Source organism: Erinaceus europaeus, chromosome 11 (genome assembly GCF_950295315.1).
Source record: "Erinaceus europaeus chromosome 11, mEriEur2.1, whole genome shotgun sequence".
Taxonomy (NCBI): Eukaryota; Metazoa; Chordata; class Mammalia; order Eulipotyphla; family Erinaceidae; genus Erinaceus; species Erinaceus europaeus.
In genome coordinates this window covers 51,508,120-51,523,205 of record NC_080172.1, presented here as the reverse complement: position 1 = coordinate 51,523,205, position 15,086 = coordinate 51,508,120, and the positions used below count along the sequence as shown (strand labels likewise).

Here is a 15,086-nt window from a genome sequence, read left to right as displayed (position 1 = left end):
GCTGGGAGCACAGGTTCAGGAGAGGCTCTGAGTGCAGTTGGCCAGGGGCTTGAACCAGGATCCTTGAGCTTCTTACTATTTGTGCTTAATCCAGTGTGCCACCACCTGGCCCCTGAAAGATGAGTTTTATGAATCTGAAATGGTAAGTAACTTAACCAAATAACACAGCACACATTCAGTGTTCAAAGTTATTTAATAGGCTGGGTGATGGCACAAGCAGTTAAGCGCACATGTTCCTATGCATAAGGACCCTGGCCAAGCCCAGAGCTGCAGGGGGAGGCTTCACTAGCACCAACACAGAGCAGTGCTGCAGGTTTCCACCACTCTACCATCTTCTCCCTTCCCTCTGGATTTTTCTCACTCTACCCAATAAATAAATAAATATACAAATGACTCCTTAAAATATTTTTAATGCTTTAAAATTTATTTCACTGCACCAAGACTAAATAAAAAAATTTAACGTTAATCTATGGGCCTTGATTATGAGTTTGTGAACTCAGAAGCCACTTGAGAAAGGCTGGCAAAGTATGTACTTGGACAGTGAGTGCACTGCTTTCCATGTGAGTGACCCAGCTTTGAGCCTGGCCACCACCATGTTGGCGGAAGCTTCAGTGCGGTGCTCTCTTTCTCTATCTCTGTTTCTACCTCTTTCTCTCTGTCCCTGTCTTTAATTCTGAAATAGTCATGTCAGAATAGTGAAGCCCTAGGGATGGATAAACAGGGAATCTCTTTAAAAATTGGTGAGAAGACTAAATAGTTGTACAGGCCTGACAAAGAAGATGCAGAGAAGCATATTCAACATGAGAAGTTGCTTTATTGAGAAACAGAAGCAAACATGATGGAAGCAAGAGTCCAGGCAAGGACAGACAAACACACAGAAAGAAGATGCCTGGAGTCCTGTTGTACTTGCTGAACTAGGTCCTGTCTCTGTCTCTTCTGAGTCTAGTAAGGCAGCGGACTAAGGATACTAAGGGCACCACATGCTCCCTGTCCCCAGGAAAGAGAAAGTGACTTCATAAAGCCCTCAATGGCTTCAGCAGCATCCTGTGTTGTCCCCAGGCAGAGCAAGAGTGGAACTGATGGGCAAGTTAGTCCCTCTCTCAGCACTGCCTGGAGACAAGATAAAGGAGCTGGGACTGTGCTCTCAGGTGGTCACTCTGCAGGCAGGGCTGTGGGGGCTTCTTAGGAGGACATCTATGCTGGCCTGGAGGATGTGGGCACATGGCAGTGGGCACACAGGAGGTGGTGGCAGGGCTGCTTGTAGTGCCTCCTTCAAAGATAAAAGGATAACTGCCCTGCAGCATTAAAAATAATAAGCAAATAAACAAAGAAACAAAGAAATAAATGTTGGGTCAGATAAATAGCAAAGTAAACCTGCTTTGTTATGTTTGTGACAAAGGTTTGAGTCTTACTCTCATTGCATTGGAGGAAGTTACTATCTATCTATCTATCATCTATCTATCAGTCTATCTACAGTCTATCTATCTATCTATCTATCATCTATCTATACAAAAAGTCTGGCATCTGGTGTTATGGATCAAGCTTCCAACATCTGTGCCTGGAGGAGAGGCAATTACAGAAGTTAGACCTCCCACATCTGCACGTTAGAAAGAATTCTGGCTCATGCTTTCAGAGGGATAATGTATAGGGAAACCTCTAATAGAAGGGATGGGAGATGGAGCTTTGGTGTAGGAACTGTATGAAATTATTCCCCTGTTATTTTACAATCTTCTTAATCATTAAAATGTCACTAATAAAAAATTAAAATAAATAACAATAGAGAAGTCCTAACCTCAAACAACAGCATAGAAAAATGCACATAATATATTGAAATGGAGAGAGGACTTTTTACAAAATGCAATTCTAAATAATATTATCAGAGCCAAGACTCAACACTATAGAAGCCTCTGGAACTCAGGGCTATTTCCTAGGCTCAGATCCTTTCTTTCCAAGACTTATATATCAACATAACCATTGGTGTTGCAATGGAAGCTCACAAAGTGTCATGCCCAGGGAGTTGGGTTCAATCCTTCAACCCCACCATTAGAGGGGGAGGTCAGGAGCAGAGAGCAGGGGCAGCTGTTCTGGCTTGGAAAAGCTCAGAGTATAGCTGGGTCTCCTAATTGTTCTCACTGGATTCACTCTAGGTCCAGGGCTGGTGTGAGGACATCACAGCAGATGATTTTCACAGACTGTGTTTCTTCTAGCAGTTTCTTACTAATAGCCTTGGGCTGCAGCACATGATTCTACAGAGCAACCAGAGAAAGAGAGGACCAAGAGGGACCTACCTTAGCCAAAGCTGGGGTAACACACTGCAGGTGGGGAGTAGGGGCTGAACCCTGGGGCTTTGCTCATGGTAACATGTACACTTCACTAGATGTGCCACCATCTGGCCCACCCCCTCTTTCTCTATTTATCTCTGTCTCTACCAAAAATAAATGAATAACAATACAGAATAAAGGCAAACCAAGGCCAAGAGGAGGTAAGTGGGCCTCACCCAATGTGAAATTTAAGAAACAAAAAGAGTGGCAGCTACTGTGTTACTCTCCTCTCTTCTCCCGGGTCAACAGAGAAACCTTCTAAGTACTTCAAACACCTACTGAAAGAGCTACAGCAATATAATAGCAGCAACACAGTCATAAGAGGGGACTTCAAAGCCCACTTTCTCAACTTGACAGGTCATCCAGGCAGAAAATCCATAATAACAAATCAGGAATACCAAAGGAGACCACCTGGGACCACAACAAGACAGGACTAGAATGACTTCAGGAACCCACCTAATCACTAGTGAGTGCAAACAGGTGTGGCTCATGAACAGAAAGGAGCCTAGGGAGAGATGAAATGGCGGGTAATAGTCCTGCAGTTTACCTGTTGAGACACCACCTCCAGTCTGTTTCACCAATGAAAAGACAGCTGAAGGGAGGAAAGGACTCCTCTAAGACTCACCAAATGCAACTGTGAGTCTGCATTGTTACTGCCCTCAGAATCTGGAGCAGCAGGAGGGGGAAGGCCCTGTGCTGACATCAGGGGACAGAAAACAAAGAGGGAAACACAGGATAAGATCTATACTTCCATAGCCTAGCTGTGGGGCTGTGAGAGTCCCTTTGCATAACCACTGGATTATCTCTGCCCCATGCTGCTCTATCTCTTGGTCAGGAGTCAGTGATTAAGCTAAGAAGCCTACTTATGGTTTAAAAACCCTCAGGCTTCTATAGCCTACAGGGAAGACAAAGTAAAAAAGAGGCTTTTAAGCCACTGTGCTTCAACTCAGGGATTAAAATAATATTGAAACAACATTCAATTTCCACAACTGTGAACCCTTTCATTACCTTACTTAGACACAAGTTAATCCAGGCAAGAGTGGTCAGTAATTTGAAAAGTACTGAGAGAGGGACCTCATAACATACTATATAAAATGGTTAAACCAACAAGAAGAAATATCGGAGCAATGAACCAGGACGAGAGTTCAGTTAAAATCCCCCCCAAATGTTGAAGCACAAAATAATGAGGACAACATTCAAACACTAGTTAAGGAAATATTCACAGGAGTGCATCAAGAATTTGAAAAAATTGTCATCAGAAATGCAGAAACAACAAATGAGTCTCTTGGAAGAAGACACTAATTATCTCAAGCTTATAAGAGAGCTGAAATAGCTGAACTAAAAACATAACTATCTGAACAAGCCTAAACAGTATCAGAACACAGTAACAAAACAGATGAACTACAGAAAACAGTACAGGGGAGACAGAATAGAATAAATGAGGGTGAAGACAGAGTTAGCATGATCAAGGAGGAATTAGAGACAACTGAAAAAGAAGTAAAAGATCTCAAAAAGAGATTAAGAGATATATAAAACAACAACGGAAACCTATGGGATGACATCCAAAGAAATACTGTACACATTATTGGCTTACCAGAAGAAGAAAGAGAGGGAGGGGGAAAAAAAGCATTCTTCAGGACATAATAGCTGAGAACTTCTCTAGACTAAACAACATCAAAGACATAAAGGTTCAAGAAGCCCAGAAGATCCCAAACAGAATTAATCCAGACTTAAAGACATCAAGATACATTTTATCTAGTATGGAAACGAATAAGGATAAAGAAAGGATCCTGAAGGCTGCAAGAGAAAAACAAAGAGAGTCATCTACAGAAGAAAACCCATAAAATTAGCGGCAGACTTCTAGACACAAACACTACTGGCCAGACGAGAATGGTGAGATATCTATCTAGTGTCCAATGTAAAAGGCTTTGAACCAAGAATACTGAATTTGTTAGATTGTCACTCAGACTTGCTGGAGGCATAAAAACTTTCTCAGACAAGAAAGAGTTGAAAGAATCAACTATCACCAAGTCTGCCCTGAAAGAAGTTCTGAAAGGTCTCCTATAAACAGTCAGATCACCATTAATAGGCTATATATCAGAACACTCTAAATCTCTACAAGAATGGCATTAAAATATCTTCAATCTTTCATATCAATAAATGTCACAGTGAGAATTCACCTATTAAAAGGCACAGAGTAGGAAGATGAATCAGACAACACAACCCAACAATATGCTGTCTACAGGAAAACCATCTAACTCATTACAAAGAAGAATTACAAAGAAGACAAAGAAAGAATTACAAAGAAGACCAAGGCAAGCATAAACCTATGGGACTCCATCAAATTAGCAAGCTTCTGCACAGCAAAAGAAACCACTACCCAAGCCAAGAGACCCCTCACAGAATGGGAGAAGATCTTGTCATGCCATACATCAGACAAGAGGCTAATAACCAAAATATAAAAAGAGCTTGCAAAACTCAACAACAAGAAAAGAAATAACCCCATCCAAAAATGGGGAGAGGACATGGACAGAATATCATAAGAGATCCAAAGGCTGAGAAACACATAAAAAAAATGCTCCAAGTGTTTGATTGTCAGAGAAATACAAATAAAGACAACAATGAGATACCACGTCACTCCTGTGAGAATGTCATACATCAGAAAAGGTAACAGCAGCAAATGCTGGAGAGGTTGTGAGGTCAAAGGAACGCTCCTTCACTGCTGGTGGGAATGTCAGTTTGGTCCAACCTTTGTGGACAACAGTCTGGAGAACTCTCAGAAGGCTTGAAGAAATCATGTTAAGTGAAATAAGTCAGAAACAGAAGGATGAATATGGGATGATTTTACTCTCAGGCAGAAGTTGAAAAACAAGATCAGAAGAGAAAACAGAAGTAGAATCTGACCTGGAATTTGCTATTGCACCAAAGTAAAAGACTCTGGGTTGAGTAGGGGTGGGAGAGAATACAGGTCCAAAAAGAATAACAGAGGATCAAGTGTGGGTTGTACTGTCATATGGAAAAGTGGGAAATGTTATGTATGTATAAACTATTGTATTTACTGTTGAATGTAGAACATTAGTTCCCCAATAAAGAAATTTAAAAAATAAACAAGAAGAGCAAGTCAGGGTGAGTGTCAGAGTAGCTGTGGTCTATTGCAGCATTGCCAGGAACTAGGGGTGGGGTGGTGAGAGGGCACTGGGGACACAGAGCAAGCTATGGAGGGAGACTGGAGCTGGTGTTGGGAGAGATGTGCACACACCTTTACAGGGAGCTAAGAAATTGCTCTTGTGTAACAATTGCTGAATGAATCATTAACCCCCCCAAAAAGTGATTTATAAGAGTTCAGAGAGCTTCCTGGAGTTGCACTACCCCCCCCCAACTTTCTCTTCTGGTTGCTGCCATCTGTCTGTCCCCGTTTGGGGTAATGCAATTCCCACTGAAGGCCCCTACAAAGCACCATGATGTCTCCACTATAATGTTTATACCACTGGGTGGACAAGAGACCTATATAGGGTTAGGTGGCTGGGGGTCCCCAGCGAGGTAGGCAGAAATAGCTGTCTCCTCACGCTATAAGCATGCCATGCATGGAGCTCTGTTCCTCACCTAAGTCTTCACGGTTGCTCTCTGGAGGAGCAGGTAGACAGGGCCTGAGGAGGAGCACTAGAGAGGCCTGAACTCTAGTGGAAAGAGCACCACCTCCTCAGGATGTCATGTGTCACCTCCAGAGCAGAGCCATGTGAGCATATGGCCTGGTGACAGGAGGTGAAATGCTGTGAGTTGGCCTGCCTGAGGGACTAGGGGGAGACTCCTCAGGACAGTAGGAGGGAAAGAGAGGAGGGGAGGGATGAGGTGTCAGGAAACTGTGAGGATATGGTTGAGCTTGGCAGGGTTTGACCTGAGGAGTGAGTTTAACCTGTTAGTCTTTCTCTACCTAGAGGTTGAGCAAGGAGGGACAGGGGTAACCCCAAAGGTTTTCCCCAGCTATTAGACTCCCTGCCTCACAAAGCACCCTACATTCCTGATATTATGGCTATTACATAGAAAGAAAGGGGAAGATGTGGGGAAATTGTGAGGAGCCTCACAAAGCATTAAGCCAGCTCCCCCTGCTCCACCCTGCATTCCTGATGCTATGGCCTATCTACATAATCATTGTTTTGCCTGGGAGATCCCCAACCATTCCATTCCTTTGATCTGTCTTCTTTCTGCCATCTGGACCCTAGCAACAGTTGCTGGAGGGGGTCCCTACCATTTCCAGACCCTCCCACCTTTCTCCACCACTCTCCTAGCCATGTATGGTATTGTCAAGCCACTTCTGTTTCTGTTCTGACCTGGAGGAGGGCGGGAGTACAGACAGAGAAGCTGATGCCTGCCATTGCGGTTGGCACCACGTGGCTTAACCAGATGTGCTGCCACCCGACTCTGGGAAGCTTGGATGAATAAAGATTTGTATTGCTTTGCTGCCATGAGCTTCGTCCCTGGGTCATCTCTCTCTCTCACTCATGATGCGAGCCTTCTAGGTAGAGAGAGACTAACAGGATGAAAATGAGGGGAAATGAAAGTTGGAGCTTGACTCACAGCAGGCGTCTCCAGAGGCCAAGAGAGCAGGAGCTGCACAGGTGAACCCATAACAGCTGGAGAGACATGTGAGGGAGGCCACCCAAGGGTACAGCTCCCCTGTGAAGGGAAAAAAGAAGGGCAGGAGGATCCAGGTGTGGGTTGTGAGTAGCTAGGAGCTCCTTCCGGAGGGTCTGGTGTCCTCCTTAGTGTGGGCTGTGTCTATAACAATGGAGATCGAATAGAAATAAAGATAGACTGATGAATAAAGGAAGAGGTAAAGATACCAGAACACTTAAACTTCCCCCAGTGTGGTGGGGGCAAACTCAAACCTGGGTTAAGGAAGACAGAACAGGTGGCTGACAGACAGCTCTGTGTGCCATAATGTGTAGAGTGTGGATGCTAAACATGATGCCACTGCCACAGTGGTTGACCTGGAATAAGGATCACTGTGCTCATCCTTTGCAGATCATACAGAGTTCTGGGATGGATAGCATGACTTCTCTCTAAGTCCCACCAAGAGTCTCTAACCACTTCAGAAAGCTTGGACACAAAGGGGAAGGAATCCTGATCTCTGCCCTCCCGGGTCTAGCCTACTTTGTGGGTGGGAGTGTGAGAGGCCCTGATGTCCTCACACATGGGCTCTAGAGAGAGCACCTGAGGCCTGCAGTCAGGGCAGGCCTGTCAGCAACATAGTGGAGGAGTGAATTTAGCTTAGAATTTAAGATGTTCATGAGTCGCAATGAAACACACAAAACCTTTATTGATAGGGAAGGAGGAAGGAGTATTTTTTTCCATAGCTTATTCCAGTAAGTGCAATCATAACGATTTGAGTTCAGAAATTGTAAAGGTACATCTTGAAAAATAATAACAATAGCATTCATGGAAAAATTATGTTAATTTCTTTCTTGCAAAAGGTTCATTGCTTACAATATGAATGTGCCATGTAGAAATAGCTGATTAGTGGTAGAAATAAAACTCAGGATCTTTATAATGGACAATAGATTCCTCAAGACTATCATAGGCTTAAAGCTTACCAGGAATAAAGTTCCTTGACGCTGATGGACACAGTGTCCTTTCCTTGTCTCCACATGCATCACAGTGAGGACAGATATTAATTAACTTAAGCATGAAGTTACCAAACACATGACAAACTGGATTTATTTCTGAGGAAATCCTGAGGTTTGGCTGTTGACTGTGTGTTCTGTTTGAAATCAAGACCTGGAAACCATGCTGTTTAGAGAGTGTCAGCCCGACACTAGCTCCTGAGGGCTGTAATGAGTCATGTGTGTGTCTCCCACAGGGAGCTTCCCAGTGAGCTCAGGGTTCAAGGCCTGAGTATGCTCCAGTGTGTGGGGTGTGGATGCTGGGAGCTTAGGATCCAAAGAGCCATAGTGGGTGATCTGCAGTCAGGTTCACTGTGCTCAACATTTGCAGATAGTCTACACAGACTTATGGACTGAAGTCATACCTTCCTCCCCACTATAAGAGCCCCGACTTTCTGCGGAAATATGGAGACAGGGTTGGGAGGGTGATGGGGCTCAGGAGGATACCTCCTGGGTGCAGACTGTCTTGAATGAGAGCATGACAGGCCAGGTGCTCCTTGCACACAAGCTACAGAGATGGCACCTCATGCTGTAGTCAGGAGACCTAATGGTGCTTTTAAAAGACAGGGTTGGGTTCTAACTATGGGTTTATATTAGGAGAAGACATATTAAAATAAAAATTATTCTATGGAGGGATGTGGTATTCATCTTTTCCATAACACAGTACCAGCGAAGGAAATCAAGAACAGAATTATACTATTATTAATGTACGAAAGATTGAATCATGAATGTATCAGGGAACACAAAGGGTGACAACGTTTTTTTCGGTGATCAACAGAAGTTCTTAAATATAACAGTAACACTAAAGGAAAGAGTTAGCAGTTATAGAAATTACATTCTGGGAAATTTCAATGAACAGTGCCCTCAGCCAATATCCTATCAGGATTAATTCATAATAACAGTGATAGAGAGACTGAACTTTCTTGTCCTCCATGTAAGCTGTGAAATTCTCAAACTACCAAATTATCAAGTTGATAATAAGCAAATTATATAATATACTAGGTATATAGTAAATATACACATCAGGGACTCAAATGTATGGTAAATATCTTTGATGCAGATCATTAGAAAATATATTAAACTACCCTTCAGAAATTAATACTAAACTATTGCAACAGAAATATTACAGTGTGATTTGATAATGAGCATCTTTGTCCTAACAAGAGGACTGAGATTATCATAAGAAAAATTCACAATCACAGTCACTAGCTGCACACTTGGTTCTCAGAGTGAGCTGTGGCAGGAAGTGTCCATACAGCGTTAGCTGTGCTCTTGCTGAAGGGGCAGCCCGAGTTTAGTCTTGAAAACATCACAACATAGCATCAGAAGTGACCACTAAGCGAGACACTGACCAGCTATCCTCAGAGAACCCACATCACCACCAGAAAGTTCGAGCAAAATGGGAAGGACATATTTGGGCTTCAAAAGGGCAAAAGGAGGTAACACAATTCTTCTGTGCACTTGGTGTCCAAAGAGCTCCTTTCCTCTTTGTCATCTTATTGGTGTTGACATGAAAACTTTGCAGACAGACAGGTCAGGTGTCTCACTATGAGGTCTAAATTCTATGGTTGTCTGAGAATTCCCTCCTGACTGAGCTCATGTTAAACACTCCAGCAAGAGCACTGCCCAGACCCTGATGTCTGCTTCCAGCACAGCTTGTGTGATGGCAAAGAAGGTGCAGTGTGAGCTCAGCTCCTCCAGGTGTTCCTGGCTGGCCATGTGCTTGGTGGATCTAGAGGTCAAGGCTAAGTCTCTAGCACAGTGTATGTATCTGGCATTGGTCTTCTTAGTGATGGTTCACAGTGGAGGTTGAGTGCTGGGTTTGTCCAATCCGTGCAGATGTTAGTAAAGTGAAGGTGGCAGACTGTGCTTTGTGATTCTGATGTCAATTCTCAAACAGATCCCTCCAGAAATCTCTTTGGTTGTAACTTGATTTGCTGTCTGTTTTCTTCATTAATGGAAAAGAGGTTTGTTTTTTTTTTTTGGTGTGTGTGTGTGGGAGACAGTTTCAAAATCAGCATTATCTTGCTAGAAGTGCATAAATAAATGTGGATTCTGAAAGAGAAAGAGAACAGGATTCAGAACACATCTGGTTGGGGTCTCACTAAGGCTGAGCTCAGGGCAGGGTGAGGAGGGACAGAGCCTGGAGCAAGCTGAGCTTCTGTGCAGGAAAGCAGAGCAAGAGCCTCAGGCTTCCTGAGGGGAGTGGGCTCCTCCTGGCAGGAAATATCTCCTCAACTAACACCCAGCCTGGGGCCAGAATCTATCTTCCTCCACTATCCCATAATCTTGGCCAGACTCCTAACCCTCCTCCCTCAAAGACCTCTTCACTTTGACTCTTGTTTGAAACCAGTGTTTCCACACATCCCTGTGAAGAGTGTGCTCGGTGTCCACAGAGCATATGACAGAGGTTGCTGTTGAGAGTGGACATCCTTGCCCAGCAGTTGTTCTTTCTCTCACCTTTATGTCTGCATATAGGTGTTGGCTTTGCCCATGGCTCCATGGAAGGGAGACAGAAGAACAAGAAAGCACTAGCAGGAGCACAGCAGAGCTCAGGTGCAAGCAGGGACATGGATATAAAGGGCAAGTGAGTAGGAAGCCCCCATTGAGAAAAACAGGTGCACAGAAAACATTTGGAGACACGAGAGATCAAGCAGTATGAGTCTGAGTTGGAGGAAGTGCATTCCAAAGCCACCAAGGGTTACCTCTGTGTCCTACTTCTGCAGGCCAGGGAAGCGACATGCAATTTTGCGTTTGCCAAACAGATGCCTTCTTGTGGTATTGTTCTGTCTCTGGACACCTGAGGCCAGAGGTAGATGACTGATTAGACCCTCTGCCTTGCTGCTTTCCAGGTTCTCAAAAGCATCACCCTCTGGCTTGGAAGGGTTCTTCCATCCAATGAAAGGCTCTGAGTCCAGTTCTGAAAGCAAAACCACAGTCAACAGGATCCTGGTTTATCTTGGTCTTACTGTGCTTGCTCCTCCATCCAAGGGGACACTGAGTGCTAAATAAGTCAATGTGTCGGGCAGCCCATGAGTGCAAGGCCATGGAGACACAGGCCTAGATCTTTTCTGTTGAGCGACCACTTTTACAATGCCCAGTCAGATTGACATGTCCAGTACAACATTCAGTTGACTTTTAACATGAGAAACATGAGAAATGAATTTAACCACAACAAATATGTTTTAGATGAGTAGTCAAAGGGACTGCAAATCACAGGACACAGGTTGTCATATTGGTCAGTGAGAGAAGTAAGTGACCAAGCAAGATAAAAGTTGAAGTAACACATGTCATATACAGAAAGAGGTCGCGTAAAATGAGAATATTTAAATAAAATACCTCAATATATCTATGCTCCATGTGCACTGTGATATTTCAGCCAATTTAAATATGCTTGAATGAGCATGTGTGCATATACAACTGAAAAATGATTGAAAATGTTAGAGGTAGTGAGTGTAATATCTAATGGTATCTTCATGAGTTGCAGTGAAAAAGAAGTTAATAAACTTAAGAAAATAGAGATGGGAAAGACATGACCCACCAGATGCCAGAGTGGAGTACAGGGGCAGAGGACTGTGGGAGTAAGGGTGGCTAGTCATCCTTGGTAAATAAAGAAATGTGTCGGGCAGACCATGAGTGCAGGGCCATGGGCTAGATCTTTCCTGTTGAGCGACCACTTTTACAATGCCCAGTCAGATTGACATGTCCAGGACAACATTCAGTTGGTGAAGTTACTGAGTGTTTTTAGCTCCTGCTCAGAGCAGCCTGGTAGGGAGCAGGAGAGAGCTCTCTCCAGGCCTGTACTCACCCGCTCCATCCTGAGCGGAGCCCTCCTGCTCATCATGGCTGCAAGGTCTGCAGCACTCTGACACATCATAGTCAAAGGAAGGAGTCAGGTAGCGTTCATCCAGGGAGTACTCATCCTCTTCTCCCTCAGGTGACTCCCTGCTGATGTTGCTGGGGTGGGCAGAGCTGGGATTAGACTGGGGATTACTCACCAGATCCCAGCTGTTCTGACCAGAGTCACTAATAACCGGGCATGGAAGTATGTGGATCTCATCCCCATAAAGAGAGACTTAGATACCCCTCTCTGCTGCTGCCAGCATAGAGATAAGAAAATGTGCAAGAGAAGGAAAGAAGTGCCATGATTAGACAGAGTGGGTTTTGAGAAAGAAGGCTGATAATCTCTGCTCCAGCATGGCACAGATCAACTTCACATGAATAGGCTGAAGACCTGAGGCTGAGAGACCTTGTGTCGTTCACAGTTGTATTTCTCTCAATACAGAAAAAATTGAAAGAGTTTCTGTAGATTATCTTTGCCAGAAAATCCCGGTCCATAACCAGGAGGCAGAAGCAGTGCTTGGCGCTTTGCTTTCACAAACAGGAGTGAGGAGGAGAGGGCAAGAAACCCCTGCACCAGCTGACTGATGCACTGCATGAGGGAGAGTAAGGAAAGGAGTAAACTCAAGTAACTCAGTGAAAATAGAAGAGATTCCTGGAGGGAGGAATGTTGCGGGTTGAGGGGAATACTCAGAGCTTTTTGCTTATAATGTGCCTGAGATGACCACTGTCACACAAGTGTAGGGCCCATGACTGTGCTGAGTTACCTGAGAGACAGATGGCTCAAGTCTCTGTGCTCCTCTGAGTCAGGATGGTTTTCTGAAACAATACAGACAGCAGAAATAGTCACATCACCTCTTCCCTGTCTCAGTTGTGGTCAGGAGAAACATATGATATGAACCAGGGACAAGAACAGCAGAGCTGAGCTGAGTTCTGTCACCTGCCTGGAGTCCAGTGACTAGACAGAGGGCCAAGGTGCAACACACCCTGCATGAGGAAGACTGGACACTATCCCCGTCTCATGTCTTCACTTCACTGTCTGCTAGAGACTGAGGCAGATCAGTGTGCCACCCCAGGGTTTGTCTGGGGACCACAACTCTTAGCCCACCGAGAAAGGTGGGGGCATGTGGTCTGCTTGGTGTCCAGGGAGCTTCTGCACACTGACTCTGGGGCACTCACCAGCTCCAGGCTGAGCAGGAGAGATTCCCTCTTCCTCCCAGGCCTGGAAGGCAGAGCTCCTGTGGGGCCAGTAGTTGTCAGACACATCAGGCAAGGAGGCAAAAGTCAAGTAGCGTCCATCTGGCAAAAGCCAGGGGGCATGAGGATCTGCCAGTTCTGGGAGTAGGAGGACAAGCCTGGGGAAGGGACAACAGAGTCAGAGGAGGGAGGTGAAGAACATGGCTGGTTCATGGAGACATGACTGCATTCTCTGCGGAAGACATGACCCATAGGAGAGGAAAACCTGCCCAATTTCTAGGGAGGAGTGTGTGGGCCTGGAGAGCAGAGTAAGACACGGAGAAGGCTGGAGAATCAACCAGAAGACTGAGTGCTGTGGCCATGAACTAGCTTCTGAACAAGGAGCAGGAGCTCTTGTGGAGCAGAGGCTGGGACTCAGACATTGGGGGACCTTGCAAATGACACCAGTGATTTAGCGTCACTTGGAGGACACTGCTCTGCAGTCAGTGCTAAGGGTACCGGCTCTCGTGGCAGTGCTCTCCACTAGAGGTCAAATCTCTTGCTGGTGACTCCTTTGGATTGTCCCATGGTATAAACTGTTTCTAAAAAATATTTATTTATTACTTATTGCCCTTGTTTTATTGTTGTAGTTACTATTGATGTTATTGTTGTTGGATAGGACAGAGAGAAATGGACAGAGGCGGGGAAGACAGGGGGAGAGAAAGACAAACACCTGTAGACCTGCTTAACCACTTGTGAAATGACTCCCGTACAGGTGGTGAGCGGGGGGGGGGGGGGGAAGGTGGGGCGGGGGCTTGAACCAGGATCCTTAAGCCGATCCTCGCTTTGAAGAACCTGTGCTTAATCCACTGGGCTACCTCCGGGCTCATGGAATAAAGTGTTCTGTGAGAAACCAGAGGTGGCTGTATTGCTGAGTACATACTCAAGTGCCTGTGCCTGGATGTAGCAGAAGGAGGGGGGTGGCGGGTCTCTCTGATGGCCTCATTCTCCTCTTTCAGCACCTGCAGGCCACCGGCTCAGAGGGGCATAAACAGGAGCTTACTCTGCACTACAGTGAATATACTCAACACTACTAAAATATGGGTTTTTAAAAAATATATATTTTCCCTTTTGTTGCTGTTGTTGTATTGTTGTAGTTATTATTGATGTTGTTTATGTCACCATTGTTGCACTGATAGGGAGAAATGGAGAGAGGAGAGGAAGACAGAGAGTGGGAGAGCAAGATAGACACCTGCTGACCTGCTTCACTGCCTGTGAAAGTACTACCCTGCAGGTGGGGAGCCAGGGGCTCGAACCCAGTATCCTTATGCCAGTCCTTGCACTTTGTGCCGTGTGTGCTTAACCTGCTGTGCTACTGCCTGACTCCCCAAATGTGTTCTTGATAACAGAGAATGAATGTAATGGCTGTAATAGATGTCTTTGTGATTTTCGAGAATCTTGACGTGAAGTGTTCAGGGTGATAGCACTGGATAATCAGACATGGTCTTGAGTTACCTTGTAGTTATCATCTCAAGTTCTTTGTCTTCCTGGTCAGTGATTTCTTTAGCTGTGGTGAATTCAGACAGAAGAAGTCAACACAAACAAGTGGACACCTAGTAAACTACTCTCCAATATCCAGAAATGGGAGAGAGACAGAAACACCCTCACTGTGACACTGGATCCTTACAGTGATACAGAGGGGCTTCTGGGTATGTCTTGTGACACCTGCTTCTGTATGCCAGTCCTTTTGCTTTGCACCATATGCACTTTACCCACTGTGCTATACCGCCCAGCCCCTGACACTTCCTAAATCACTGGTGTCTCTTGATCAGCTGGGTCTCTCACAATGTGTTCTGCCTAGTCTCTGGGAACAGCGACCATCCTACTCCTACACTGAAGGTTACCAAGGTGGGGGGACCAAGGAAAGGACACATCCACCTCTGAGCAGGACACACACACACACAAACATGCTTTCCCACAGGCGACAGTCACCTCCTCCACAAGACTTATACACGGGCATGATTCTCTCACACCTGATGTGAGGGACAAAGATTTGGTTCTGCCTGGGAGACTAGATGGGGCCTAAGCC

General features: G+C 45.1%; 1 long non-coding RNA gene across 1 annotated transcript; it reads right to left on the bottom strand.

The window, feature by feature from the left end:
- Positions 1-10,814: 10,814 nt before the first annotated feature.
- LOC132541214 (uncharacterized) lies at positions 10,815-12,654 on the bottom strand. The gene is made up of 3 exons (XR_009552383.1): positions 12,589-12,654; positions 11,790-11,938; positions 10,815-10,901 (listed from the first exon to the last, which is right to left on the bottom strand). It is a non-coding gene; the product is annotated as an uncharacterized LOC132541214 (long non-coding RNA).
- Positions 12,655-15,086: the final 2,432 nt, after the last annotated feature.